Source organism: Lagopus muta, chromosome 3, assembly GCF_023343835.1.
Source record: "Lagopus muta isolate bLagMut1 chromosome 3, bLagMut1 primary, whole genome shotgun sequence".
In the NCBI taxonomy this organism is placed as follows: Eukaryota; Metazoa; Chordata; class Aves; order Galliformes; family Phasianidae; genus Lagopus; species Lagopus muta.
The window spans coordinates 77,653,130-77,680,317 of NC_064435.1; the positions used below are offsets into that span (position 1 = coordinate 77,653,130).

A 27,188-nucleotide genomic window follows, 5' to 3' on the forward strand; every position below is an offset into this window, starting at 1 on the left:
TTTTTTTACAATGTTTTATTTACTTGATGGCATGCAACGGTTTGCAGTAAATAGGCATTTTAATCTGTTTTTAATTGGCATGTTATACTTCAGAATCAGGAATAAAAGGAATTAATAAATGTTATAAAAATTGGATTGAATATAAGATAAATTAGAATAGAGCCATTATAGCCCTTTGAGTAAGTATTTAGAAATTAAATTATAAATAAATTTGAAATGTTAATCATTTACCCAACAGGCTATAACAGCTTGCAGTATGCCATTGCAATTTGTCATATAAATCCACATTTAGACCCAGAATAAAAGTGTGGGGGAAAAAAAAGCACTGTTTTTGGGTAGTCATAGCCATTGCAGAACAGCACTGACTCTCCTCAACAGTTTCAGTATCTACTCTATCCCTGAACAGAAGAAAACACCAAAAAAATCAGAAAACGGCAAATTCAATTTTGTTTTTAAAACATGCTACTTGCATATCTTATGAAAACAAGTTAAAAATGCTAGATAAGGACATAGTCAATAGAAGAGGACAAATGTACTCAGTAACGTAATGTTCTGTGTATCTTAGGTGCACCTTTCTTATTACCAGTCTCAATGAGCATAGTTGTCGAGCCCATTTATCCTCGTGGAGCCTTTATGAGTTGCAGAAGTGTCACTCTCCAAAGCGTACAGCCAGAAAAAGACAGGACATGATCCACTAGTACTTAAAGCAGCTAAATCTCACCACCATCCCACTTCAGATGCCTATGTTTGTAATTATTTTCCTCAATGTGCCCACTCAGCTGTCATCTTATCATGAAAGTCCTCACACTGCTGTTACGCCTGTTCCTGGAGGAGGCAGCCTGGGCAGCGGCGTCATCTGCTCTTGGCAAGGACAGCCCCAGCAGCAGTCCTTGGAGTCATTCAGCTACAGCACAGGCCTGTGAACAATGAACTACCTTGAACTGACAATACAAAAATGATTCTCTGCCTGTTCAGCCTGGAGAAGGCTGCAGAGTAACCTATTGCAGCCTTCCAGTACCTAAAGGGAGACTATAAACAGGAGGGAAGTCAACTCCTCATAAGGGTAGATAATAGCAGGACAAGGGGAAATGGTTTTTAGTTGAGGGAGGGAAGATTTAAGTTGAATGCCAGGGGGAAGTTCTTTAGTATGACAGTGGTGAGGTGCTGGAATAAGTTGCCCAGAGAGGTTGTGGCTGCCCTGGCCCTGGAGTTGTGAACATCAGGCCAGTTTGGATGGGACTCTGAGCATCCTGGTCTAGTATTAAATGTGGGAGTTGGTGGCCCTGCCTACGCAGGGAGACTGGAGCTTGATGATCCTTAAGGTCCCTCCAACACAAGCCATTCTATGATGTGATTTTATGATATGATATGGTTCTGTTCTGTGCTAAACCTTGGTCACCCAATACAGAAAGCAAGTTAATGCTTTGATACCTTGATTCTGATGCAATGCAAAGGGCAGCAGATATGGAAATATCATTAACACACAAGAAGGGGAAGGATTTTTGGCTTTGAGTGTTAACTTCAGTGGTCTCATTGAGGGTCCCTTGATATTTAATGTTACAATCTGCTGGCTACATGATAAAGCCTTCTTAGGCAACATCCAAGGTGATGTGTGATAATCGTGTAAACATAAATCCTCAAAGTTTTTAATGAGATATAGAACACATGGCTTTTAAAGCAAACTATTATTTTTTTTAGAAAGTAACTGCATTACTACTTCCTGGTATCTCTTCAGTTGACACATTTTGTGTGTACGCTGGGATTTTTCATAACAGCTAACAAATTCTCTTCAACTATCAGAACAGGTAACAGTTCCTTTACTGACTGTCTACCAAAATGAGGACCACTTTGGTAACAATAAAACAGCAAATGGAAATTATTTAATCTCTGGGTTTCTTAATTTTCCAGCTATGTCTAGAGCTAGTTACAGTTCAAAACCATCTAATTTATTATTGATACAGACCCATAGGCGCCTGCAGCAAGACACACCTTTAATCTGTCGAAAATCATCCAAGCATCACTCAGTGTAGGCAACTCACAGATACAGTAATATACGCCCACCTCACATGCTAAGATTAATTTTAGATCTCAACATGACCACTGCACTAGGACTCTTAAGGACCATAACCATGGGAAATGTTGTGCACTCCTCATTCCTTCCCTCTAACTGCTCTGCAATGAGTGTCTAGCATGTAAAAGACAGAGATGATGTCTCTGCTGGCTGAGGAGATGGACCACACATCTCTCGCACAGTGCCCTAACTACTAAAGTGTAGATCATTCAAAGTGCATGAGAACATGAAAGACTCTCCTTTTCTTTCCAGTAACTGTATTTAGCAGAATGGATAGTGAAAAGCCTTGCTGCACTGAATGTTTAATATAAAAATCCCCCAGAATGGGGTGCCGCTATCATGAGGGCTGGTGCTATCAACAGACAGACTTACCAGGTAACATGGCCTGAAAAGATGCGCCAGACCTCTCAGATAAGGCCAAGATCGAAGCATTTATAGACAAATTGCAGAGAAAACAAATTTTACAGGCAGAAATCTTAGTTTCTGTTTCTTTAGATACTTCTATGGTTGAAGTATTTGCAATTGTTTGTGAGAATCTAGATTTTTTGGATCTGGGATCCAACACGATTTTTTTGGAAGCAAGGATCATTTATATGTCACCCCTAAGTGTCTGTGGTTTTCACTAAAAAGCACTTAAACAGCATCACCACTCTGAGGATCATGCCCTAAGGCAATAAACAGTCTAATTCCTTCCTACCCCTGAGCCTCCCAGGGGGACAAATGCAATTATTTACAAAGTCAATTGGCCTGTGACAAGGAGGATTTCTTTTAATATCTTTTTACCCCCCCACATTCCCAGCTCTACTCTGGTGTCTTTCTTCAGGACTTGTGTCTTACTTCACTCTGCTGCCTAACAATACATATCGGGCATATTTAATCTTCTGTTCCCCATGAGAAACTCTTGCAATTAAATTGCTGTCCTGGTGTGTGGATGAGTAAATTGGGAATGGGCAAACAGTTGATCTTTATTTATGGTGTTCAACTGCTTGAATCTTGAGAAAAAAAGTATTAAAAGAAAAAAAAATCAAAATAAAAAAGTAATAGTAAGAAAGGAAAACACACTTTAAGAAAGATACATTTAAAAATGTGAAATTAAGCTTTGGGCCAGGTCTTCAGGTTGAGTTCACTGTTTTACACAACTCACTTGAGTTTTTGCAGATTTTGGTTTCAATTTTTCCTATCTATAGTGACAGGGTCTGTTTACACTACATAAGTTTAGTTTTAAAGAAATATATTCAGGAATCTATATTCTGCTAAGGTATTTTGGGTTTGATTTTTTTTCCCCTGTCAAGAAAGAAAAATGTTAACAACATTAAGGTTGCGATGTTTGTAATTGTTATAGTAATATTCCCAATATATATGATCTCGGCTTAGCAGAGTTTGAGTATCTCCTTTCAACTTTTTGTTTTATTTTACAGTTCCCACTGGATGAAAACTTTCATGTCCAGTCTTACTGTCAGTTCAACAGCTCCAAAACTCAAGATGCAAGATTTGTGTTTCCTTAGAAAGCTGCATGCTGTGCTCCTAATAAAAATACCTCTCTCTTGCTCACCCTGACAAGAATATTTAAATGCATCCATCACTGACAAAGCTCAAATCAAATCAGATATTAATCAAAGGCTTCATTATTTCTCTTTTCTTTTAATTTGAAAGAGCTGCAATAATAGAATAAATTCAGCAAGAGAAAAATCAGTTCTGTTGAAGAAACTGCACATGAAAACTACTGGAGATGTTTTTGCCAAAGGCAAATCCCTATTGTTTCTCCCACTCTCCTCCATTACATGGAATTAATTTGAGGTTCAGAAGGGCTGGCCCAGGGGGCATGTAATTTCCTGGCTTTTATGGGAACACTCCTGAATGAGCACCAGTGGCTCAAGACGAAAACTTGACCCAGAAAAAGACAGCAAAAGCCATGTTTGCAGAAAAAGAGTTCCACCTTTATGAAGAGTCAGAACCTCAAAAAGCCTCTGCAGGTCATTAGAGTAACTATGGACATTAGCATCTCCAGCATGTGAAGCTACGAAGCAATGCTGTCCCACAGCTATTCCTCTCTCAGTGTCATGTTCCAGAACAGAGCGCAGCTGTTGGACTGACATGGCAGAAGTAGCTCTGGCCTGACAATGAAGGGACTCTGGAAAGCTCTGTGATTGCTCTCTTTGTCCTTAGAGGATAATACACAGGGATAGAATGAATATCTACATATACATATGCATACACAAACAGAGTTACATAGAAAATGACTGAGTATTCCCCTACTCTTCACTTACTCCCAGTTTTCAGTGGTTGACAAAAAAAAAAAAAGAAGAAAAAAAAAGGAGCATGGTATATGATTCCACAACTTGAACAAGAAGACAACACAACTTATGAAAAGGATACAGATTTTGATACCCATAAGTTTTTCATTTAATGGGGGACAGGAAACAACATCATTACCAGAGACAGAAGACAAACCCCCCTCATACACTGATGAGGAGGTGAATGCTACAGCCATACATAAAAAGACCCCATGATGGAGCTGGTTTTTTTTTGGAAGATGATCTGAGTATGAAGAAAGGTACCCACATAGGTTTTTCTCACCCACATTTTCCAGGATACTATGGAATTGCATTTCACAGTTTTGCTTTGCATAAGCTGCACAGCATTCCTGAGTACTTCTCCTAATAGTTCAGCACACTTCCTGTGTAAAAGAATATATATTATATTGTACACTATACTGTATTGTTTTTACAGGATTTAAGACAAGAGGCTTTATATTATACTATGGAAACAACTCTCTGCTATTATTATCAGCATAATTTCTTTGAAATCAAACAGCTATGTCATATACTGGTAGAATATCTAGCCATATTTGAAATTTGTGTGTAAAATCTACTGCTGATATATGTATTGGAATTGTTTTAAGAATAAATTTGATCTGAGGGGAAAAAAGATGGAGAAGTTTTAACACTTGGCTAACTAAAAAATCTACAATGCTTTTGTAATTAGCTCCATTTCACTTTACATATTGAAATGGATACGTACTGTATCTGGGAAAAGGCTTTCTCTCAAGAGAGAAATCCAAAGACAAGTTTAGAATTGTAGTTCCCTGACAAATCATAGAATGGCTTGAATTGGAAGGGACCTCAAGGATCATCAAGGTCCAACCCCCACCTGATGCAGGCAGGGACAGCAACCCCCATATCTAACACCAGACAAATCTTAGCATAGATTTTAGGTAGGTTTTGATGTCCAGATTATAATAGTAAACTATAAAGATAAATACCACTTATTTTTTTGAGGCAACATTTTAAAGTGAAGGGAATATGATTTAGAGGACTTTGCTTATTCATATCAGAGATTCAAGTTTTAACTACGAGAATATATCTTATGCAAAAAAAAAGTAGGAAAAGAAGTATACAGTCTAGAGTCACAAGCAAGGTTTCAAAAATCAGATAGAACTACACAAACTCTTTCTTTTCTCCTATAGTGAAACAAATCACATCAGACAGGTCATCACTAAAAAAGTCCTCACTCTTGTTCGCTGTTCTCCCCAAGGTAGTTTCCCCTTAATTTTCTAGTCAGAAGATGACAACAGTTACCATCCAAATATTCCTCTAATGGGAAAGCATATTTTTCTGTTGTGCTGAAGCAGAACCAACACTTCATACTTAACCAACTCTCTTCACATACATTCAAGAGAGTTGCAAGAATCTACAGTTCACATTCTCAATATTTCTACAGCAAAGAAGGAGAAGCAACTTTTCATGAAAGAGCCCTTGTGCAGTCAACTGCTCCCCTGGGAAAAATGCACCATGAAAAGCTCAGTCAATTCTTTGAGTTTTACAAAGACACCTAGACAGAAGTACAGACTAGTAAGACAAGTAGACAGAACTGATACTTACTACATTTGAAGTAAGATCAGTCACCCAAAGATGATGCGAGTCTCTCTATGGGATCTCATCATCACACAGTATTCACATGAATCAGCTCTGCCAACCTTGGGCTTGCCCTATGCCTCACCAGTTCAAGGCTCCCTGAACTCAGTACTGTGTCAAGAACCATCTCTTCAGCTCCTCCTGCTAAGCTGGTCACTGATATCCACTGATATCAACGTAGCTACTTTAGCAAGACAATGTAAGAACTCCTACCAGTAGTCATAACCAGTCAATTTTTTCCTGCATCAGTCCTATTCCAGTTTCCAAAGTACTTCTCAGCCTCAGCAATCTGTTTCAAGACAGCCACATTTCATTGCAAAATGCTGTCAACAAATACGCATATTGAAGTAGGATGACATCCTCAATACGAAGGATATAATCATTATCCAGGCAAAATTTCTGTATTTTCTCAGAGCAAAAGAGTCTCCCACTTTCCCCAGCCCTTTCCCTCTCATTCATCCTTTCCCACATCAAACGCACAAATTTATCACTGACTGCTCTTCAGGGAATTAAAGCTTCCAGCAAAGCACTGCAGTGACAGGCACACTGAGCTGAGACATTCTAAGATTTCCCAAAATGGCAGTGATGAGGACATTTCTAAAGGAGGGATGTGACCTATGAGAGGAAACATGCCAGACTGCAATTTGCTACAGCATTGAATGGCCGCTAAAAGTGCAACTCTCACCTTTCTTCTCATTATTTTTAGATTCAAACAAACGTAAGACAAAGACTGCATGATTAACACTGAAGCTTTTTAATGACAGTACATTGCTGAAAAATTAGTATGCTGTCCTAAGGGTATCTTTCTTATAATTAAACGGGGACTTCAGAGTTATTTGTGCTAGAGGATAAAAACAAACAAAAAAAAAATAAAACAACAAGCAAACAAAAAGCATAAGAATAGACTAAGAATAAAGACACTTATTCCAAGACAAATTTACCCTGGAACATGCCATAAATACATTTTCAATTACAGAACGAACAAACTAAGAGAAATTATGCAATTATATTTGATTTTATTTTGGTTTTCACGTCCTCTCGGGAAAATTAAAATCATTCAGAGATCTCTCGAATATGAAACAGTACAGGATGTATTCTGTCACTTACATTCTTTGTATCAGGCCAGATTCTTCAAATCTGAGTCTAAGTCTACAGAGAAAATGCCCTGATTCGAAAAATTAAGTATGCACATTTCCTAATGCCTTCAAACTGTACCAATAGATGAAAGTCTTTCCTTTTTTTTTTTTTTTTTTTTTTTTTTTTTTTTTTTTTTTCCCTCCCCCCTTTCTTTCTCTTGATAATATGATGATTTTGGAAAAAATAAAAAATAAAAAATCCTAATGGTCACTAGAAGAGACTCTCAAATGAGCTTTTCATGAATAGAAGGCAAATAACTTCGCTGTTACTAAAGCTGAAATGTGCATGAGAGATCTATAGAAATACACTTTTTGGGATGATCAGTCGATTAAGCAATCTCATTGTTCAAACACTGCTAAATGCCTTGCAGTTATGAGATTTTAAACATCAATACTATTTTAAAAAGTCAGTATATTACTTTCTGCTTTGGAAGTTTATTGCAGTCTATCTGCACTGGAATTAGAGGACTCCTGCTGAGCAGTAAATGCATTGTGACTGAATATCATGAAAGAGATCAAGAAGCTCAATCCAGCTAGTGAGCCTGCTCATCGTAAATGGTTCCTGCACTAGATGGGAAACCTCTGAACTCTTTGCTGGTGTGTCCAGATGAAGACAGCTATGGAGAAAGGGAGACAGAGCACTGTTTGTCCTGCAAATAGGTGTTACAGAGATTTTACTTAAATTAGAAGTGTTCCTGGGAAAGACATGTGGTCCAGCCCCTGGGTTATCACTCAGTGCTAAAAGCAGTTTTATGCGTTTAATTAATTGCTGGTTCACTTAAAATTAATAAAATATTTCCCTAGCACTTAGTCAGCTTGCCAGAGGGTATCATTGAATCAACAGACTTGGCTGCATTTTTAATAATTTCATGACCTCTGAAACATCAAACACAAGGTATTGTGGGAGGTAAGATGAGCCCTTCGAGGCCCTCTCAGCTAGTCATTAGGAGAAACACTGGGACTGATTATTTTCTGTGGTACATTCATGTAAATAAAGAACAGAGAATTAAAGTGCAAAAAAAGTAATGCAAAAATCTAAATTGGTCTCATCGCTCTTTGAAACAGCATTGACAATTGTTAAATATATTGCAACATTTTCCTTTCTGTTCTCTTTTTTGTTGCCCATCAGTATAGTTACTGCATTGTTTTTTTTTTTCCAGCCCTGTTGTTATAACCTCAGTAATTCACAAGAATGGTTCAGAAAGTATGAATGCAGGTAAAGGAGATGGGCAGAGAAGGAAGAATAATCACAGATGAAGGGGAAGCAGAGCTCTGCCTGTGCCAGCTGAGGGTGAGGTATCTGAAATGCAATTAGTAAACACCAGAAATCTTTTTCTGCCTTTTCTGCTTTTAGACAATTATTTGTTGCTAATGAGAACTGCATAGAGAATTCAAATGCAGTTGGAGGGGTGTGTTGAGATTTTAAAAGTCAGATTCACCCTGACAGGAAAAAAAGCTCCAAACAGTACAGAATTCTCTCCTGAAGAAAATTCTGACAGGAATTTGTTTTCTCTCCACTCTGTGTTCTGGTTTAATACCAGAAGTCGTTTCAAAAAGGAAAATTAAAATGTCGTACTTGACAGAAAACACCACAGTACTATCAAGATGTTCACTCCCCCCTATTATTTTTTCCTCTAATCTTCAGGAAAATAAACATAATTATATGCAGTACTTCAGTTTGAATGGAGAGGCATTTTCCAAGGCAAAATGGTCTGTCAACCTTTCTAACCTAGTTTATTGCTACTGCAAGTGAAAGTGGAACACCTAAAATATGCACTGTCATGAAATCAGGCTGATACACTGTTTGTTCCCGAGTGTGATACTCGAGGGTGCATTGTGATATACACAACTAGCACAGAGGACAGGAAGAAATCTGTCAGAGAAAAGGAGCAAGCAAAATTAGCTGACCTGCTATGTTTCAGCCCTTTTGAGACAGCAGGCTGTATGCTAGCTGGCATTTATTTTTTAGTGGACTAATGTAATATGGTAATGAATGGAGGCTGCTCACTGATGGATGGGATGCACCGCCCCTGCTCAGTGGTATCTCCCTAGTGATTGATAGCTATAGAACAGATCTGAATCACTATGAAAAGTCTTGATGGATGCAAAGATTGAGCTCTGCGCCCTTCCAGGGGACAAGTGAGCACATATAGATAACAAAACCCTGGATACTAAACTTTCGGGGGGACCAGTCAGTCTTCAAGGCTCCAGTGATGCTGTTGATCTCCAGTGCACATTCCGCTATGCACAGGCAGTCCAAATTACTTCAGGTACAAAACTGCAGAACATGACAGGATCCAAGTCTTCGGGTTGTCTTCCCACACAGATTCTGAGCTTCACACATAAGAAGCATCAAGCTGTCTATTAAATGCCAGAACAGCCTGATATAGTTTCAGAAACAATTCTACAAAAAGGATGATGCCTGACTGTATTTCTGGGGTTTAAATGTTGGCTCACCTTTCACATTAAAAGCTAAGGATGGAGTGGAAGCGTATGGTACATGTTTTACTGAACCTCATTTACATTACAGTGGCGTATTTACTAAGCACAAGGCGACAGTCTTTGCTCAGGAGTACAAAGTCTAAAGAGACAAAGATAAATTACAGTTTGGAACAGAGAAAGAATAAATGACCTAAGTGGTAATAGCCAGTAGCTCCTGTTAATATCAGACTTTCTTTCCCTACCCTCCATTAAAAAAAAAAAAAATTGTTAATACAGTAAATGCACTAAGTCCAAACCCTTCAAAACTCCAAGTTACATTGCACTGCATTTATCTCTCTCCTTCCTCAGCATTTAACTCCCTCTCAGTACAATTTATCCATGAGATAAGATCCTAGGATAGGTAGAGATTTAGCCTGATAGACTTACCTTACAATTCCAAGGTAGCAAGCACCTTCCATCTATCATGTAAATCCCTGGCAGGTCTCAATACCATTGCTTAGCTCCCACTAAATCTCATAAACATCTGCATTGCTGCCGGTTTGAATTGCCAAATCCGCCTAAGCAGTGACACCACCCATCAACTCCTAAGCTGCTCAGGATCCTGGCTCAGCCCAAAGCTTCACAAAAGGATTCTCAGAATGACCAGAATATCCTAAAACCTGCCATCTGTCAGTCCAGGCAGCAGAGCTAGGATAGGCCAGCAACTGCATGCAGAGTCTTATTGTACCTGCCTGCAGGTAGATGGGAACTAAAGAAGAATAGATAGGGATGGAGCTAAATTAAGTGTCCTAAACAAGGATTGAGACCCTAGTGTGGGGCAGAAACCGGAGATGAGATCTTCCATATGCCACAGAAGAACTCAAAACAAGCTGTCCTCTTGTAGGGTAGTTCCCCCAGCTGCTCGATTACTTTGCACAAGCAAGGATAGAAGAGTGACTTGAGGATACCATGAAGCTGCTGACTACCCTAATCACTGGGCAGTGCTTCTCTCTTGTTTAATGAATATTTAATAATAGTCCTGCCTTTCCTCACAGTGGTATCATGAGGATAAAATATATTTTAGATTCTTAGGTGCTCAGATACCAGGCAAAGGAAATAATCTAAAGTATAATCAGCTATCCAGCAGGCCTAGAGCATCAGAGACCAGAGAAAAGGCAGATTTAGAAAGGACTAGAGGTTAATAGGATTATATTTCCATTTGGATCAAGAAAAAAAGAAAGTCTGAAGCAGGAAAAGAAGCAAGAGAAGTAAGAAAGCACTAAAACATTAAAATAGATCTAAATTGAGGTTTCATTTAGTAATTTGACAGGAACAAAAACTCCAGTGAACAAACAACCACCCCCCCCCCTTTTTTTTTTTTTAATGTTTTCAAGCTCTACACCATTAGCTGAACTCTTCATTGCCATCTAGTTCAGCTGATAAGTACCTTGTTATGCTTGTGAGAAAATGTAAGGATTTTAAGAAAATGCCTAACTCTTCAGTACAGCTCAGCAGGCTGAAAGTTCAGAGGGTAGGAAACCATTTACCATGTGAATAAACTGCAAAATGCCTTTTAAAATTACATTTTTAATTACAGTTGACATTTCAGAGCCTCCTGCTGATGGTATCTCTCCAAAAGGAAAAAAAAGACATAATTTGAGACAGAGAAAACACTACAAGAGATTGTAAAACAGTTCACAAGCTACTATGATAGAGGCATTGACTTCACATTGCTACTCATCACAGTGTTTAGACAACACTTCTCATCCATTAATGAACTTCATCTCATAGAAAATCTTTGAATTAGCAAAGCAGCAGTATTCCTGATTCTGAGAGAATGCAGGAGCAATTTCAAAAGCAGCTCAGCTCAGCAATTGAATTACTGATTTATTCCACATGTCTGATCCAAGCCTCTGTCCTTTTGTTTCTCCTCTAGTGTTAAGCATGAATCCCTCAGTGCTGAATACCTTTACCATAAGTGAAAGTTGTTTCACTCGACTTCCCTCGCAGAGCCCCTGTGGTAGGTTGGGTGCTCGGGATATAGAGGAAAGGAAAGAAAGAGGATACAGAAGTTCTCTGAAGTCCAGTCATTTCAGCATGACAGAGGGCTCAAAGACAGTTATTGCAACTTGAACATAAATTAGAGAATTGCAAAGATAGACCAGACTACACAACCTTGAAATAAGAAAAGACTCGTGAATCACCTTTTCCCTTTTGTTCTTTCCTTTCAGCTCTTGTACCAAGCTACAGAAAATTCCAGTCTCTACCACTCAAAACTTCTGCATTCATTTCTGTTGGCAAGGGCAGGAAATACTTCTATGGAATGGGAACATTTTATCAGCTGTTAGAACTCCTCTTCCCCATAAGGAGGACAAGACCTGAGCATTACGTAATTTTCAAATAAAACTCAGCTCTATGTTTTTGTTCCAAGAATCTAACGTCCACTCAACAATCATCTCCCACATTGCTTCAACAACAAATCTGGTCTAACTGTCTGCACACTTGCTAGCAAACTAAGTCCTGCTAAACGGTACTCCCAGTCAGTGAAAAAAGCATTGTTAAACTGTTAGATCAGTGTCTGGTATACATCTAGCCTCATGCTTTCCTAAATTATGTTCAGTTTTAGTTCAGGAGTTAAGAATGGGTAAAGACCATTTGTAAGATGCAGTTCCTAGATAGCTACCTGACTGTGGATAGTAGCAGAATTTCCTTACATAGAAAAAAAATCTTTCTACGTCTGTTGGAGTCATAAATCCCAAACTTTTGCAGAAATATAACATTTAACAGGGAAGATGTAACTATAAAGCCTATGTCATTGATTTCTTGCATAGAGGCGCCTTCAAACCATAACAAGCCATAAAGGATACATCATACCTTCCTCCATCCTGTTCAACGCAAAGTAAGCATTCTTTCCACTTAACCATAAAAGAGTCCTCTTAGTACTTCTAATACTAACATTGGCAGTAGTCAAAACATTCACACTGACAACACGAGATCTTGATCCTCATCATGCTCAGCATTAACAAAAAAACCCACTCTTTTGACACAGTTAAAAGTCAGTTAAAGTGATTAAACAACATAAATATGAATGGCAAATAGCTGTATAAACTGGCTCTGTTCCCAAATATCTGAAGAAATGTAATCATAACCTCACCACCACCTATCTACGAACGAAGGGCCCTATTTATCAGCCCAGTCCTGTGCGCTGCCCCTCCGGGGCCCAGATCAGGGATACATCTAGGAAACAGTCTGATTTGCCACTCAGATTATCATCCCTTATTGATAGTTCAAGCTGTCAGCAATGAAATCCAAGACAGAAGCCTGAGGATTATCAAAAAGGACTTCAGAGGACTGGGGTGGTTATTGGACAGAGTGGGCATAAAGATTGTGTTTTCCTCTATCCTTTCAGTGGCAGGGAAGGATACTGAGAGGAGTAGGAAAATTCATACATACATGGCTGAGAGCTGGTACAATCACAAGAATTTTGGTTTTTTCTTTGACCACAAGGCAGTTTACTCAGCACCTGGACTGATGTCTGCTGATGGGTCTCGTCTGTCTCAAAGAGGGAAACAGATCCTTGCCCAGAACTGGCAAGGCTCATTGAGAGGGACTTAAATGAGATATGATGGGGAAAGGGGGGTTAAACTACACCTGCTAGAGATGAGCCTAGGGGAATAATGATGGGACTGGGTACAAGGCAAGGTGCTCAGCTGAAGTGCATCTACACCAGTGCAGGCAGCATGAGCAACAAACAGGAGGAGCTGGAAGCCAGCAGGCTAACTATGACTTTGTTGCCATCACAGAAACATGCTGAGATTGCTCCCACAATTGGAGCACTGCAATGGATGGCTATACACCCTTCAGAAAGGACAGGCAAGGAAGGAGGGGTGGTGATGTGACTCCATGTGTTAGAGAACATTTTGAGGTTGTTGAGCTTGGGGTTAGGAATGAGAAGGTCAAATCTCTATGGGTAAGGATCAGAGAGAGTACCAAAGTGGACATCCTGGTGGGGGTCTGTTATAGAATACCTAGCCAGGATGAAGAGACAAACGAGGTGTTCTACAAACAGATGGCAGAAGTTGGAAAATCATCAGCCCTTGTTCTCATGGGAGACTTCAATTTCCCTAATACATGCTGAAAACACAATACAGCACACAAGAAGCAGTCTAAGATTCTAGAATGTATGGAAGATAAACTTCTAACACAGCTGGTAAGAGAGACTACCAGAGAAGGTGCCTTGCCAGACCTGCTGTCTACAGCAGGTCTGGGTGGAAGTGCAAAGATCAGGAGCTGTCTTGGAAAGAGTGACCGTGAAATGGTAAAGTTCTCTATTCTTGGTGAAGTTAAAAAGAGGGTGCTCCAAAACTTCTACCTCATATTTCTGGAGGGCAGACTTCGAACTGTTCAGGACATCGGTAGGGAGAACCTCTGGGGATTCAGTCCTGAAGGGTAAAGGGGTCCAGGAAGGCCGGTCGCTCCTCAAGAACGAAGTCTTAAAGGCAACGGAACAGGCTGTCCCCCTGTCCCACAAAATGTGCTGCGGGAAGGAAGACCATCAGGGATGAGCACGGATCTTTTCCTGAGGCTCCAGGAGAAAAAGAATATCTACCTCCTATGTAAGAAGGGAGGGGTGTGAGACAAAGAAAGTCATTATAAACAAAAAAACTATCAAATAAATAAACAAGCTCAGCAGCTGCTTGCGCAAGGCGTAAACACACACAAGGCACCTGGCTCCTACATGTGACCAAGGTGTTGTTGAGTAGGTATAAAATGTTGTAAGCACCTACAATAAAAGTCTTTGTTCTGCACCAGCAAGGGAGCTCATGCTTCTCTTGTCACAGACAGGCCCTTCACTACAAGAAGAACATTGAGGCCCTGGATCACATTCAGAAAAGGGCAATGAAGCTGGTGAGGGATCTGGAGCACAGGCCTTATAACGAGCAGCTGTGAGAGCTGGGGTTGTTCAATCTGGAAAAGAGAAGGATTAGGGGTGACCTTATCACTTTCTACAACTACCTGAAGGGAGGCTGTGGGGAGGTGGAGGTCAGTCTCTTCTCCCATGTAACTTGAAATAGGACTAGAGGGAATAGCCTCAAATAGCCAGGGAAGATTCAGGTTGGATGTTAGGAAATACTTCTTCTCCAAGAGAGTGGTCAGGCACTGGAACAGGCTGTCCGAGGAGCTGGTAATCATCAGCCCTGGAGGTGTTCAAGAAATGCTTTGATGTTATATTGAGGAACATAGTGGAAAATATTGGTGATAGGTGCACAGCTGGTCTGAAAGATCTTGTAGGTCTTTTCCAACCTTGGTGATTCTATGATTCTATTTCCTCCAAATATAAATAATTAATTTATCTTCAAGGAGATATAACTGACCTGAAACTCAGAATACAGTATGTCTGATCTGCTAAAAAGTCTCAATTATAATCTTATGCCTCCATCAAAGAACAGCAGCAGTTAAGTGTGAGAGTACCTCCTGGTAAGCAAACTTCAGATTAACTGTGCCTCCACACTGAGTTCATAAGAGATCTTTCATAGTCAGCTATTTGTGTCAAAGATGAAAATCAGATTTTACAGCTTTTCCAGAAATGTACTTATCATTCATTACATCAGTTCAATGTATTAACTGTAGCCTTGTAAGTGACCAATCTCAAAACCTTGAGTGCTAACAAATCATTTTTACGCTGGTCAGATGAAAAGAAAAACTAAGTCAGAAATTCAAATTTCAAAACAGCATACTTTTAAACGACCTATAATTCAAATAGTCTGACAAGATGCCTTTTGACTTTGCAGAAATATTTCCTTTTTTTCCACAGGAAATGTGGCAAATTTCTGGCCAGGCTAAGGTACCAATTCAGGAAAGCACTGCTATTCGAAAAGGATGTAAGCATATGCTTAACTTGAAGCATGCACTTGAGGCTCTTTGACTTAATGATAGGATCTAAGCACATATTTACATTTAAGCACATGTCTGAGTGCTTTCCTCCATAGAGACAGATTTAAGCTCGTGCTTCACTGCTTTCACTGTCTAATTTTCCAAGACAAAGATATAGGTAGAGATAAAATAGGGTGTTAGAATGGAAGCTGCTTGCCAGGCTAAGTGCATATAGACAATCTCTGCAAAATTAGATGCAAACATAAAGGTGCACAGGTCATTAGTTGGGTACTGAGGGGGAGAGGGACAATGAGTCTCTGACACTATGGTCCCAGATCACAGAAATTACAAGAGTTGGACCTTGAGCTCAATTAAGAGGTGAAGGAATAACTAAAATTGGACTTACAGCCTCCTTGACTGAATCTGAAGTTAAAACAAGAAAGAAAATAATAGTTGGTGTTTCTTTGGATTTGTCTCAAGCCCAGGGCAGGATGGGCATTAAATGAGGATAAATAGCCTCTGGCTATCAGTGACTGTTTTTTGCTCTGTCTTTGAAAAAGGTGGAAGGTCATGGCAGTGAGACAAGCAACAGATAGCGATGCCTGGAAAACACTTTGTTTCATCAGGACTTTAAAATACCCCCAACAGTATGAACTAACATGATCTTTGGGAACACAGCAGAGTTTTGGTGAAATATAGGATTAACAGCTATTAGAGGTTTCCTATTTTTCAGACTATTTCTTCTCCCCTATTCCCCCCTATTCCCCTTCCCCCCCCCGCCAATATAACATACAGAAAATCCACAACACCTTGAATCCAAGTTCTTTCTTCATAAAACCATAACTGTTTTTAATAAATTCTGCATAATTTTTCCTGCACTTTCAATAACAATAACTGACTGTAGCTGTTGAGTTCTCCTGGTGAATCAGTGTAATCTAGATAACAGTCTTACTGATGTCTCTCCAGAAATGGTGGGACAACACCACTCCAGCAGGTAGACACAGATAGTGAGTTACATGCATAAACTACTAACATATAGTCCTATAACTGCTTGTTCAGGCTACATGGGGAATTTAATAAATAAAAAAGCAAACTTGCTGTATTGACACAACTAATTTTTTTTTTTCTTTGAGACTGAAGCACGTGCAAAAACAACACATGAAATAACCTCAAGTAGCTAAAGTGGATAAGAATGAAAACTGCTGAGAAAGGCCAGGAAAGCATGCGTTCTGAACCATCATAACAATTCAGTACAACTGCTATTGGTATTTTTAAGATAGGCTGCAAAAATGCCTTAGACAACGTTTAAAGTGACTTTCACTGCAGAATTTGAAGCGAAGCATACCAGCATTACTTGTTCCTTACATCTGCGCCCCATCACTCAGATTAAGAGTAGAAGTGAAATTACTGTTGCTTATGTGCATTGCTTACGTAAAAATACACCAGTACAAAGCAGTCGTCCTCAATGTACCTATTCTGAATACAGAAGCCAAGCATATTATTTGGAGTGAATTGACTTATTTTTAATACTCAGTATTTTATTTTATTGCTCTGTTTATTGTTTTCAATATTTTCATAGTATATATTCTGTACGAGACATTTAAACAATTAGTTGTTTTCTATTAGAGATACAGACAGATACAGATATAAAACTGTTGAGATCTCTTAAAGATACGTTTTCATGCCTAGCATGGTTTCTTAAGTGCAGTCTTGTGTGTATTCAAACTAGAAAGACGTCTCCTCTGAGACCACAGCACAATAGTCCTAAGGCTAGATTCATTAGGGAACTCTGCAAAGAGTTGGGAATAATACAAGGAAAAAAATATCGTACCCTATTAAAAAAAAAATTCTTAAAAGGAAAGCATGCTGAGTAATCTCAATTGAAAAGTTAAACACACTGAGATTTTTTTCTTGTAAATTCTATTGTATAGTTTTTATAGTAGTACATTCAGCTAGTACTAGAGAACATTTGCTTCTGAAAATAGACATTTTTGCTACCATGAATCATAGCTGAGCTGCAGGCCAATATCAGTATTTTAGATGAAACAAAAAATCGTGTCATAAATACACAAAATGCCATGAAACAAAAGTATGTGCTAAAACTAAAATATATAAATCCCATTAAAAATATATATTACATTCCCTTTAAAAACTGTCGTCTTTCATATCCATCAACAAATCAGGCTGAGATGCAATATGTAGCAATAACTGGCTGGCCTTGACTTAGTACATCACTCAGCCACTTCATGGCTGGATAAAAATAACTTAAGCAGATTATTTTAAAGGACAAATAGATCATTAAAATGAACTAGTGATGACTGTTCATCTTTAAGCCATATTTTCATGCTTAATTCGGTGTTCTAAGTTAATTTGAGTTAACAGGGTGGCATGCAAAAGACAATCAGTGCAATAATCTTGTGACTACAGCCTCTAAAGGAGGATGCACTTGAGAGACTATATAGCAAGCTATAGCTTAGGAAGAAAAACATAGACCTAGTTTAGTGACCTAGCCTGAATTATCCAGGAAATGTGAATACTGGACTTGACAGATCCCTATTTACCTTTATAGCTATGTGCCAAACATGTATAGCCTACATTGCTAAGGTTGTGAGAAGAAAACCTTGATTTGTAGATCAGGTGCTAGACAAGACTCTTGGTTAAACTAGCCAACAGGGAAACATCAGAAACAAGATCTGACCTTTAATAGCACCCTTTTCCAAGGCTCTGAACTAGAAGTGGTGCATTAGCATGGTGTTGCACTGAAGGAAATGTGCCCTGCTAGGAGGAAGGTGCATCACCCAGAAGGACAGGCTGCCACTGCACTGGCATCAGATGCTGGTACCAGAACCACATGAGTATCCTTATGTCATGTTAACATGCTTGTTCCTGTCAGCATTAGCTTTGAAACCTGTACCTTACTCCAGTACACGGATAATGCAAGATCCTGTCTCCAAGCTCCTTAGACAGTTTGCTGTGTGCAGGTGTACAGGGGAACTAATGAGGCATCTGCCAAGTATAAATTTTTAGGCTTTTTTTCCCCCTACTGCTAAAAGATTAGGTTCAAAAACCCCACAAACCACAAATCGGAGCAAAGCATTTTGTATACATGAATTTATTTTTCCTCTGCCAAAAACCTCCTGTGGGATCTTAGAGCCTATTTTAATACATCATTGCAAAACAAGTCATAGAACTTTCATTTTTCACTGCTCCAGTACCTGGGTTTTTCATAAGCTTTTGACACCGAAAATGGGTTTGGGTGACAAAGCATTGTCTGCAGTGAAATGTTTCCTTCTACTGTGTCATTTTTATTTTTGCATGAATAAAACCCTTGCTATCAGATGCTGGAGTGTTCAGTATTTAGGACAGTATTACTGTGAGCAAAAGTGAATGGAAGCATATGGAGATCAATTGTGTTATTCATAAGGTGCCACCACAACAAACTAAGCAGACCACCTGCTGTTTCATTGCCACAAGAGGCTTTTCTCCACAGCTCATTTTAATATAATTTGATAGCAAAGCTGCACTGAAGTCAGATTATAAACCGGGATTTCAGCAAAATCCTCAACAGTACAACACAGAGAGGGAGGGGCTCATGTACATGTTGGTCTCTGTGTCTTTTGTGCATGCATGTTACTTACACAATTCAGCAGTGGTGCATTACTGCTTAAGAGAAATAGAGCATGTAAAAAAAAAAAAAAAATTCAGCTTAGAGTTCCTGCAGCAACATTATCTCAGTCACTTTGCAAAAACTGCACATTTTACAGTACACATTTGACCAAAAAAAAAAAAAAAAAAAAAAAAAAACACCGAACAAACTAACAGATAAGAAGGGACAGCATATATCCAACAAGGAAAGTGGTGATAGAACCTATTATGTTACATAGGAGTGTTTTCCTTTACTATGACAGTGGTGAGATGCTGGAACAGCTGCCCAGAGAGGTTGTGGATGCCCCATCCCGGGAAGTGTTCAAGGCCAGATTGGATGGGGCCCTGAGCAGCCTGGTCTCGTATTAAATGGGGAGATGGGTGGCCCTGCATGTGGCAGGGGGTTTGGAGATTCATGATCCTAGAGGTCCCTTTCAACTCTGACCATCCTGTGGCTCCTTCAGTTTCTTCACCTAACCTCCAAGTACCGTCACCCTATATGTTTTCTGGTCTAGCTTTATCTGCTGTCTTTTCCTAGGCCTTCCCTATCTCCTGAGTACACTCATGTCTGGGTCTGGGGCTCAAGGCAGAGAAGAAATCTGACCAAAACTTTTACGTTTCTACAGTCATCTTCCATGCCAATCTAGCTTCCTCTAATTGTGAACTTAAGATGAGCATCTCAGTAGCTCTAGGGAAGTCTGCCCTATTTTTAGCCTCCCCAGTGAACTCATCCTCTTCTCTGCTCGTAAGCTTCTGCCCTGTTTGCTGCCACCTCACCTCCTTCACTCCACTCACGCTCTACATCCATCTGCATCTTCCACCTCTCTGCTCAGTCTCTCACTTCCCGCTTCTTCCTCCAAGATCTCTTCATTCTTATTTATTTTCCCACTTTCTTTGCTCTAGGAGGCAACAAAATTTGTGGGGGGGGAATTCAGATTTATGGTGGAAATGCAAACAAGCTTTAATTGAGTTCAAAACAGGTGATAGTATGGCTGAATCTCTATCTATTGTACTCTAATAGAAGCCTTTTAGTTGTGATCACTCTGTAGGAAAATATTTCTCAAAGCCATGAGAAAGTCCGCTGCAGTCAAATATAAACAACTCCTAAACTCTTTTATTTGTGAAGTGTGCTGTGTTTTTTGGTATGGTTATCACTGTCCAAGAAAATGTTTTATTTTCCATTGTGTGTTGTATTTCTCAGATCTTTAGCTGGACTATTACAGTTTCATGCTGGGCTGTCAAAACAACTCAATCTACACTGACTCACTACAGAGAAACATATAGTTTCCACCCAGTGCCTCCAGAGGAACAGTTCAAATAGGAAAGCATTAGGGACTGTGATCTGAATATCAGAGGCTCACCAGGATTAGAAGCCTCAAAAAAAAAAAAAAAAAAAAAAAAAAAAAAAGACTTCTGTGTGTAATAAATTATTCATAGCTCTCCAAACTATCTTAGATAATTAAAATTACCTGCTTTCAGCAGATATGGCATCTACTACAGTGCACCCCCATCATCTAACAGATCCGATTGACACTCTCTCTTTCAGATCGCTGTATTCACTCTGTGTTTATACACTTGACAGGTGCACTGTACATGCCCTGTGCTGTATCACTCACTTGAGCATGTCCGTGCGTGCATGCACATAACAGCTCATACAAGCAAAGTCCTCTATTGTGTTAGAAGGCTGACATAAAATATGCTACAGTATACTAGGCTGGCTTTAACCTTACACGCAACAGAAACAGCATACAGATAAAATGCTCAGAGCAGCCAGGACCCAGGGAATAACAAATGATATGAGGAGAAATAGGCAAGTGAAATACTCCCTTCTGTGAAGAAGCTGACAAAATTATGCTACAATGCCCAATGACAGTTGCATGAAGCTAGATTTTTTCATTCATGCAACATCAGCTTGCAATGAGATTCAGCTTCTTGTTCCCAGAAATTTGTTAGAATATAGAGACTGATTTTCCTTTTTCTGTTCTCTTTGCAAACAGCTATTGAAGACACTGTTTGTAAACAACCTTGTGCCATGAATGGCAATACTGTATCACATTGCTTCTCAGTACTCTGAGACATTGTTTATTAACCCCTGAAAATGGAGGGAGGGAGTACATTCCCCTACACCATGATCCTGAACTTCAGACATGAGGACAATATGAGAAATTAGGAAGACTTTTCAATCCTTGAGAGAGAGAGACAGTTATTTCAATTTGGAAAACTGAAAATTTCCTACAGTTAAGAGACAGTCAAATATTTTTAAATCATTTTGTACTACACAACCTTCAGAACTCATATTGCTTCCAATCTGAAGAACCTATAAAGAGAGAGGCACTACAATAAAATTAAATCACTGTGTGCTTGTGCACAGCCAAGTAAAAGTATTAGTTGAAATGTGTAAGTTATGGGGTGTTTGCAGACAGAAAGAAACCACAGTTAATTTAAATCACATACTTACATCAACTGAAATCACCCTCTTACACCTTCTATGCTGTTCTGCCTATCTCAAGATGATGCTAACGGAAAAGGGATTTTTGTTTCACTGGTTTTTGTTTTTTATTAAAAGATAAACCACTCCGTATGTTACACTGGCTTCTGATACAGTGCATGATATTCTGATACAGTGCAGCACAATGATAGCACTAGAAAAATTAAAAGCACGTTCTGTTTCCGAAATCTTCTATTACCTCAACTACAGAGGAAAAAAAGATAATAACAGAACACAATCAGCGAATTGCAGGGGTTGAAAGGCACCTCGTGAGATACATTAGTCCAACCCCTCTGCTAAAATAGGTTACAAAGGACAGTGTCCAGGTGGGTTTTGGATATATACAGAGAAGAAGACTCCATCAACTCTGTGGGCAGCCTGTTCCAGTGCTCTCTCACCCTCAAAGCAAAGAAGTTTTTCCTCATGATCATACGGAGCTTTTTGTGCCCAAGTTCATGCCCATTGCTCCTTGTCCCATCAACAAGCACCACTAAAAAGAGACTGTCTCCATCCACTTGACTTCCATGCTTTAGATATTTATAAGCATTCATAAGATCCCCTGCAGCCTTCTCCAGAACACACTCAGGTCTCTTAGTCTCTTCCTCATTAAGGAAATGCTCCAGACCTCTAATCACCTTTGTGGTGCTCCACTGGACTCCCCAGATTAGTTCCCTGTTTTTTCTTGAACTGGAGAGCCCAAACTGGACACAGTGTTCCAGGGGTGGTCTCACCAGGGCAGAGTAGAGGGGAAGGATCACCTCCCTCAACCTGCTGGCTAAGATCTTTTTAACCTGGTGCTCCAGCCTTGTTGTCCACAAAAGCACACTTCTGGCTCACAGTCAACCTGCTGGTCACCAGGACACCTGGATTCATCTCTGGAAAACTCATTTCCAGCGGTCAGCCCTTAATCTGTAAGGATGTATGCAGATATTCCTCCTCAGGTGTAGGACCCGACACATGCTTTTGTTGAAACTCCTAAGGCTCTTTAGCCTGTCCACGCCTTGCTGAATAGCAGCACAGCCTTCTGGTGTGTCAGCCACTCCTCCCAGCTTTGTATCATCAGCAGACTTGCTGCAGGTGCACTCTGTTCCTTCACCTGAGTCACTGATAAAGGTGTTGAACAAGATCAGACTCAGTAACAATTCCCAGGGAACACCTCTAGCTGCAGGTCTCAACATAGGCTCTGCTGATGATCACAATCCTATGAGTTTTGCCAGTTAGCTAGTTCTCAATGCAGTACACTGTTCTGTGGAACACCATTCTCAAAAATAATGGGATGCATTCAGCATCTATAAGTTTGATATTTTGTAATTCAGTGACCTTTTATTTCACAAAGGGAATAGCTTTATCTTATGGGGACAAAGAAGAGAGGAGAAGAGAGGAGAAGAGAGGAGTAGGCCATTTCTTTTTTCTGTTATTTTTACTTCGTAATAAAATACATCAATGAAGAATAGCAAAGAGCATTGAGAGCTACCCTTCAATTTCATAAAAGAAAAAGAACTAAATGCAAGACAAATAGAAAGAAAGAAATATTGTATTGACAAAAAATACTTACATCAAAGTACTGGTAGTAAGAAGACAAGGATGTTGGATTTAACCACGGGAATAGCATAGCACACAAACAAGTTTCCACAGTGGCCAGAATCTAGGCAATAAATAATAAATGTTATGAGGCAGAGAAAGACAATTTTTTTTATTTTTTTTTATAATTTATTTTAAGATCTGGACTGGAAAACTGACTCTGCATGTACCTGCCTACCTGCTAATGTCAAGGCAAAAAAAAAGCTTTACAAAGCAGAAAGGAAAAAGAGTCCTTGTGCAAGTACATTAATACATCTGGAATGTGTTGTTCTTAAGTGAGTTGCTCTTAAAAGAATCCTCTATGTTCTTTAAGTCAGGAAATGGAAAACAGTAGTAAGAGCAGCCTTTGAAAGAAATGAAAGGCTATGCTGGAAGGAACTGTGAGAGTGTTGCAAGAAGACAACTTTGTTGTTCTGTTATTCTGAACTGTTTGTGTGCTGAGTGTCAAAAATACTACAGAATGATTTAATTCATAGTACCGCAAGTCAAGGTTGTGCTCGAACTCCATTCCCAGAAGTGCTTATAAACAACTTTCAATGGATTCAAATTATGGGCCAGATCATTAACTCAGCTGACTGACTCGCTCTTTCTTGCCATTAATACAGAACTCATCTTGGAGATTTTCCGCACGGCTGTATGGATAACCTGAATTTATGTAGACCTCAGCAGTTCAAAGTTTCAATGGGTTGCAAATGATGCCACAAGCAGTAACTGGAGTTTACTGGTATAGAAAAGTTTCCAGTGTTCATTGGATAATTCTGAAGCAGTGCACACTATATAATAGACTGTACATATTGGAACTTCTAAATTAAAATCCATTGCTTGCATGTGAAGAGGCTGGGGGACAGGTAACACTTCATAGCTCTTGCAAGGAAACTTGTTTTCCTGGATGCATATAGCCTGGCTTACCACTGTCTTTTACTCTGAGCATTAAAAGTGATATAAATGACTGAAATACACCTCAATGAACCCACCACTCTATCCTACTCCAACAGGAAACTCGTTATAAGCTATGCCATTCCCACCAGATGTTTGCCTAATCAGTTCTTAAAGACCACTCATGAAAGAGATTCCTTTTCTTTTCCACAAAATTTATTCCAGTGCTTAGCTATTCTGACTCTTGGACAAACTTTGCCTGACGTCTTGATATCCCTTGCTGAAAACTAATCCTTTATTTTTAATTCTACTAGAAACACAAGTCCATATCATATCCTGAGTAGGAAGGTACCCATAAGGATCATCTAATCCAGCTCCTGGCTCCACACAGCACCACCCAAAAACCAAACCCAATGTTTGAGAGTGCTGTTCAAATACTCCACAAGCTCCAGCACTTGGGGCTGCCCTCAGGTGCAGCCCCTTTCCCTAAACCCCAGCTGCCCCTCCCCTGACACAGCTCCATGCTGGTCTCTCAGGTCCTGTTGCTGTCACAGGGAGCAGAGCTCAGCGCTGCCCTTCCACTCCCCAGGATGAGCTGTAGCCACCATGAGGCCTCCCCTCAGCTCCTCTGCTGTGGGCTGAATAAGCCAGAAGACCTCAGCCACTCCTCATAAATTTTGCCCTCCAGACCCTTCACCATATTTGTAACCTTTTTTTGGATGCTCTCTAATAGTACTAGAGAGAGAGAACAGTTTATTCCCTCTCTGGTTATAAGACTTTCCTTTTTTCACCTATAAGTTGGACTCCTCATTCCAACCCTTTCCTTCTATTGAAAGAAGAACTCCCACATACTTTGTCTTTTATCACACAGCATGACTATAAGGGCTCTTCTCTCCCTAACCACTTTCTTCTGGAGCATCAAACTGAACCATCTCTATCAGCAAGTACAGTATATACAACTAGACAGTATCTAAAACTAGACACCATAGTTCAATCTGAGGCCTTCTCTGTGATGCAGCAATATTCTAACACTGCATATGTGGGAACAGAAGATGTGACACAGTAGCTAATAAAATTCTAACAGTGTGAATGTCCCTTTTGTACTAGGTCTGAACCTAATTGAGAGGATTTGAATTCGTTACATCAACCCTACTTCCCCAAGCTTTAACTTTCCATTCCTTATCTGTAAAGAGGGTTAACAAATTGTGCAATGATGTAATATAAATTAATACCATTGAGACAGATCTGAGCAACAGTATTAGAAACACCCTTCATGATTACCTTTCCAAATTCAGACAAGCTTCTTAGTAAGGTGAAGTGACAATAGGCCAGTTTAAGAAATGGCTACAGTGACATAACATCATTCCAAAGAACAAGGTCAGGCAGAGACAAAAAGGAAAGAGCACTTTTCTATGGTCTGTAGATGTGTGTGTAGTGATGGAGTTCCCCTCCTCAAAGAGACCTTTGATGCAGCTGTACACATATTTTCTAGAGCTCTGGTAAGTTTAGTATAACATGACTGATCAAACATGCAGACAATAATAGCAAACACTCAGAGCAAGCCATAGACAAAGAAAGTCATGCAGGAGTCTGAGTAGGAAGGATAGAAACAGTAGGGAGCCCACCATTCTGCAAATAAAATGGGTCATTTCCCAGCAATCAAAGAAGGCCATAGGCAGAAAGAACAGAAAAGACAGAAAGGCAGGAAACTCCAGAAAGGATGTTTTAAAGTTCCCTTGACAGCTCCAATTCAATTTTGGCAATAAGGAAAGACTGCTGCTCTCCCCAAGACAAGGCTCTAATCCCACAACTATCTCTTTCCAGTACCCAAAAAACACCCCCCTACACGTATCAGAGTGTAAACGCTATTGAAAAAAATGGGTACATCAGAGAGTCTGTTAAAAAGAGAATGAAATGAAATTTCTTTCAGTGCCACGAAGATTAAGAAAAGATAAGAGTTAGTAGAATTCAACAGTATTACTAAGAGTCAACTTCTGGCCTCCTCAATTCCTTGTGCCATTTCGCAGACCTCAATGGAATCAGGCACAGCTCAGGTCAGAGGATAACTTGGCTTATAGTGCCTCCCTTGAACTTTTGGCCTTCAGGGCTCCTGCCTGACAGTGCCCAAGAAAAGGCTATTCCAGTAGAAAAGAATAAGAAACTAAGCAAAACAAAATCCAAGTACTACAATGAGTTAAATCAAGCATCCTATATCACTGGTAACCCCAATCGTTAGACTTGGTTACAAGAAAAGGGAAAGAAAAAAAAATAAAAATCACTAATTTCTGTTTTCCAACCAATTCTGCTTTGGCATACTTTATGAAATACTTCTTATTTTCCCCTTGTGAAAAAGTTAATGAAGAACAGGAAGTTCTGTTGATATTTGTGGAAAGAAAATAAGTACCTTCCATAGACCTTGAATACAAAGCAAGATGTTTTAATATTACTGTAAAATGGGAAAGTTCTGTGGAATTTGTGGATCAGAAAAATCTTCCATTCAGATTGTGCCACACATCTATTGAAACATGTAACTCAAGAACTCTTTTAGACTGATGTGAGGTTAGCAGACAAAAAAAAAGAAAAATATGTTCATTGGGAAATTTGCTCAATGCATTTGATTGAGTAACTGATAGGCATGGAGTCTTGTGAGCCACTTTCTCTTGCAGGAATATTAAAAAATACTTCTCCTTTAGCTTTCTACTAAGCAGTGTTATCACTAAAATACCTCTAAACAAGAAGCTTGGCAAATTCAAATCTGGATTTGAAGAAGTTCATGAGCATCCACAACTAATATTCACATTTTAAATAAACCCTGATTTCTTTTCATCTCTCAAACTCAGATTAAGAGTAGCTGAATCATTTTAAATATCTCTCAATTACAACACAGTCACCTGAAGGAAAAGGTTCTTTATGTTGCATAGGGCTGATTTTACTTGTAGAAGGATCAAATTTGACCATTGTAATACAATGAAAAGTGCATCAGTGGCTACAGAGCAACAGAGCAGCAAGGTCCCAGGCTACAGCAAGCAAGGATATGCTCAAGTACAGCAGCTGTAAGCACAGAAATAAAGATGCTACTTACCTTCAGAAGGCTTAAAGTATAAAAAATCTCCAGCAAGAAGATCTTGCTGGATCACTCTTACCCTTAAATGAGATATGGGAAGGGGTATATCCTGGCTCCA

At 39.4% G+C, this 27,188-nt stretch overlaps 1 long non-coding RNA gene across 1 annotated transcript; it reads right to left on the minus strand.

Annotated features, from left to right (window-relative positions):
* On the minus strand, positions 1 to 27,188 carry LOC125690550 (uncharacterized). Its single transcript, XR_007375707.1, has 3 exons — positions 27,089 to 27,188; positions 23,105 to 23,194; positions 1 to 917 (listed from the first exon to the last, which is right to left on the minus strand). It is a non-coding gene; the product is annotated as an uncharacterized LOC125690550 (long non-coding RNA).